Raw genomic sequence first — 5,272 nt, 5'->3', positions numbered from 1 at the left:
ATCAAATTTAAATTTAACAAATCATTTCGAAATCATAATATTGGATTTGAAAACGACAATCACTGTAATTACCGTAGCAGATATCACATTAAATTGTAAAAACAATAACAAATAATTAAGTGGCGGCCGCCAGATAATTAAGTGGCGGCCGCCAGATAAAATATTTTCGCATGCCATGAAAAATATACTCCAATGTGAGCCTACTACGCTTCCGTAGTATCATTTGAGTCGGTACCGACATCGTAAGTATAGGTGATAATTGTAGGACCGCTTCACGGCTGAGCGCTCCCAAGGCGGGGGGCTAGCCGCGGAGCTCGGTGGTCACGGATGACTGCTGTCCAGGTACAGTAGTTTACGGCTGACAGTGCGGGTATCGCCGCGCGACAGAACCGCCAGAGGCGAATCTCGCAATATTCGTCCTTTCGTATATTTTTAGGCGATTTTTCACGAATAATCGTCGTGTTCCGTAAAACTGGATTGTTCCGTCAATATTAGATTCAAGGAAGCAGTATTAGTCGGACATTTATAGACTGTAGGGGGAATTCTCGTCATATTCCATTAGAAATCGTCACTTTTAGAAACTTTTAGATAGTCATGAAATAAATAGTGTAAAATTCATAGAATTAGACGGCCGTCATGTTAAATTAGACATGATTCACAGAACTAGCTTTGACCGTCGAAAAATAGCCATAAAAAATCATAATTAGATATGTTGCTGAAAAAATGGACTGAGTCGGGTTAAATTAGTTCTTTTTTGGTAAAATTGGTGAAAATTTCAGAATTAGTAGAAAATATGAAAAAAAAACTAGTACATTCGTGTCTCCCAGTGTGACGGCCATTGTCAAACCTACAACACTCGGAGCTGTATTCCTCCACTGAATGAATCACTGTAAATTGTAGTATACAGTCTCATGAATACAATTTGGTTTACTAACGACATATAGGAAAATGCAACACAGAATGTAAATATATCAGTTTGAATCATTTTTGGTGGTAATAGGACTGCAAATGTCTCATTTGAATAGATGCATCCACTTATTCAGCTTGCATTCAATTTAAAAGGGACATCACGGTAAAAACGTTGCAATTTTCACTGAATGTACGCGTTTTGTTTTTTTCCAGTTATGTTTCTGTGCTGTCCCAATGTTCACAGTCAATCCCTACATTTGTATGTCCAGCTTGACCACTCAATTTAGTCAGAGACCTATATACTAATATATATATAGGTCTCTGATTTAGTTGAGAATCCCCTTTTTAATTTAGCGCGGAAATTATTTTTAAATCATTACGTGACTGTTTTGAAATCGTGGCAACACAAACAGACGATAGTTTACAAGGCGATATCTATATTCCGTCTGGGTTAGTTGGATAACGATATTATACAGTGGTTTAAATGTTAAATAACACGTTCTGTATATATTACGGCACACATATGTATGTGTAAATAAGTGTAAACACTGTTCATATAGTATAGTGACAGTAGCGATGTACTGGTACAGACTGTGTAAATATTACCGAGCTTGTGGAACTATTACTGAGTTTGTGTTAATACTACCGAGTTTGTGTAAATATTAAGATTTTCATGACCTACTATCAAACAATCAACCAGAATACATCATCAAATTCGAATGGTTATTGTTTAGACCGCTACATTGACCAATCACGTACTTCATCTTGACCAGAAACGCCACCTGTCGCGTCATATCCGGAGCCAAAACAAAATTAGACGGCTATCCCCCTCCCCCCGCCCCCCACTTTTTGACGACTTCCTTCGCCACTGAGTTATGTTGTAATATTTTAAATAATTCAAGTTACAATAAAAACAAATAATAAACAATTTTAAAAGGGCCCGATTCTTCCCGGATCCTGCCCGATTCGATCCTGTCCATGTCAGACCTATCCTGCACTACCAGATCCTGTCCATTTCTGCCCGATCCTGCTACAGTGTATGCCCAATCCTGTAAATAGTCCACCCCGGAGTTCGGAGTTGCCGTCTGCTGAGAAGTAAGATCGTTTGCGACAGAATTGTCTCATTAACTGTCAATTTTTTTTTGTTTCACAATCAGATAATAATCAAGACATCGATGTGACTTGAAAGAAACATCGCGAAATTAATGGTAATTGTGATAGAAACGAAAGCGGAAGTAATAAAAAGTGGAAATCCCGATGATCACCCTACTCATCGAAGGTGGAGACAGCGCAATGGAACCAGTCTTTTAGGCCTACTTGAGAATTGCAAAAGTTTAGAAGGGCGAAGTTAAAGGTGAAGTTGATATAACACCAGGTAATTATTTTATGTCGTTATCCTTGTTGTAATGATGTTATAAAAGTACACGGCTAGTTTATAATGTCTGTCCATATAATGATATATTCTGAGGCCAGTGAGGGGGTATGGGCGGCCGTTTTAGGATAAAATACAGACACTACTTAAGTGCAAAAAAAGCCAAATGACCATTATGTTCTTTTTACACTTAAGTGCAAAAGATTTGCACTTAAGTGTCAAAAAATTTATTTGCACTTAAGTGCAAAAAAAATGAAGCGGTTTCCAACAAGAAATTCACCTACCGAAGTAATTTTTTCGACTGGTCCAAAATGAAGTACGATGATTGGTCGACCAATGGGCGAAGTTCTATCAATTTCGTATCGACCAATCAAATCATGCATACTGTCGCAGTGTGCCCTAGCGATACGTAAACAATATGGCGGCTTCTATATTACCTCGTGTTAAATCTTGTAACCGAGCGACTCGTCAGCTGATAGAAGTGAAACAATTATAAAAAAAAGCTTTGTTGGTTTTAAATGGTACAATCGATCAATGTGAAATATAAACCATAATAGAAGGTTTTTTACAGTAGACCTTCTTTGACCACGTCTTCCAGTATATGTTTGGTAACAAGTTATGGTAATATTACATAGTACTGTCTTTACCACGCAAATATCTATGAATTTATACTTACTTTTTGTGGAAATAAATGCAACTGCATTTGACTTGAATGCAAATAATGCAACTGCATTTGACTTGAATGCAAAGCTGAAAACCAGAGCTTGAAACTGTGCTGGTTGAATTATTATGTCACACCCCAAGTATTGATTAAAGAAATATTCCTATCTTGCAAAGAGTATCACATGTCATTGCGAATATCGACATTACCGGGAGTGTAGCATAATAAATGGGATTAACTGTAACATTTATGACCAAAATAATGTAAACAGTGAAGGAATAAGGACACTTCACATGCTTTTATGTATTAATTTAGACGTATTTACAATTACAGGAAATTCCAAGTAAAAAATATAAAGTAAAAGCCTCCTCCCCCCGCCCAGGCCTGATAATGAAAAGGGATGATAATCTAGGGATAAATTTATAGTTTTTTGCACTTAAGTGTAAAAAAACGTTTTTTGCACTTAAGTGTAAAAAAAGTTTTTGCACTTAAGTGTAAAAAAAGTTTTTGCACTTAAGTGTAAAAAAAGTTTTTGCACTTAAGTGAAAAAAAAAAGTTTTTTGCACTTAAGTGTAAAAAAAAAAGTTTTTTGCACTTAAGTGTAAAAAAAAACGTTTTTTGCACTTCAGTGTAAAAAACCCGTTTTTTGCACTTAAGTGTAAAAAAAAGGTTTTTTGCACTTAAGTGTAAAAAAAAAGTTTTTTGCACTTAAGTGTAAAAAAAAAAGTTTTTTGCACTTAAGTGTAAAAAAAAGTTTTTTGCACTTAAGTGCAAAAAACTCTACTTTCCCTTCCCCCTACAGAGAAACATACCAATTCATGCTCATCTATTACTCAGCAATGGCCAAGTTTGCAGTATTTGGGAGCAGCTATGCTACTCCTCTTGAGAGATATTATCATGGTTTCCTTAATGAAAATTATGATAACAAATGTGTTTTAGAAAAGAAAATATCAAAATCTCTATTTGTTGAGTAATTCCCAAAATGCAAGTAATATATAAAAAAAATCATAACTGTCAAAGTTAGTATTTAAATTTAATTTCCAATCTTGTCCACTATTATGAAATGTTATATTTATTCATACTATTGTTTCTTATGCATGTTCCTGGCACTGTCAGATTCTTCGGGAAGGATGGCATGCGTTCAGATTCGATCAAAAGACAATTACTTAGAGACTTGATAGAGTACTTTACTTTCAACATATTTTATTGGCTTAACAAGAACAATAGGATTAGGCACAAGTTATTACAACTTATGAAGCCTTCTCCACTCAACAGGTTAATATTTACAAGTAATGACATAGGTATAATATAAAGTAAATCATGTAACATTTAGGAGGAAAAATGGATAATCTAACATACAATGTACATTTACATAATAAAGAGATACAAGTATATATATTCAAAATCTTCTGCTGGCTTTTATGAAAGACTGCACATATCCAAATACATAACTATTCACTTCCAAAGCCAAGTTTTCATTACCATATAATAACAAATTTAAATTTACCTGTATATTTAAATCATTAAAATATTGGAACATTTCAGCACGAGCAGTAGCATATATTGGACATTCACAAAAGAAATGATGCACATTTTCACAAATGTTACCACAGTTTACACAAATAGAGTCCTCTGCCAAATTTACACGAAAAAGATCATCCTTAAGAGAACTACACTTATATCTTAATTTTGTATGTATTATATTAAACTTTCTTTCACCATAATTATAGTAGCAAGGCAGACTACTGTAGTAGAAATAAGTTGAGAGAGAGCTAGTTTGAACGAAGAAAGAGAAAGAGATTTAACATTGTCGTCTAAATTGTTCCAGTTTCTTAAAGTAGAGGGAAAGAAGGAGTTTATTGTAGAAGAAAGTCTGTAATTTGGAATTCTAAAATTGTCCTTATTTCTTAAAGGGTAAGGGTTATTATTGACCACTGAAGGAGGTAATACGTTAGATAGATAACTTGGAGTCATATTATTTTTTATTTTATAAAGTAATTGAAGATTTCTATTAGCTCTTCTGTCTGAAAGTGGTTCCAAAGATGTTTCAAAATATAAAAATTCTTTTCTTGTATAAATGACTTATAAATTCTTAAAAGAGCATCACGCTTTAACATATATTTAATTTTCCTTAAAACATTTATTTTTTTCATTACTGATTTGTATGTCTCATCAATGTGGTCAGACCATTTAGCATTTGAATTAAATATGACTCCAAGATGTCTATGTAAACTATTAAAATTTAAAAAGGTTCCATCAAAAATTAAATCAAGATTTTCTTCAATATTGTCGGAGTTTGATATACAAATTATCTCAGTTTTATTTGGATT

The sequence above is a fragment of the Pecten maximus genome, unplaced genomic scaffold (assembly GCF_902652985.1).
Source record: "Pecten maximus unplaced genomic scaffold, xPecMax1.1, whole genome shotgun sequence".
NCBI classification, from domain to species: domain Eukaryota; kingdom Metazoa; phylum Mollusca; class Bivalvia; order Pectinida; family Pectinidae; genus Pecten; species Pecten maximus.
The sequence above is the reverse complement of the archived record's forward strand: the minus strand, read 5'-3'. Positions refer to the sequence as shown.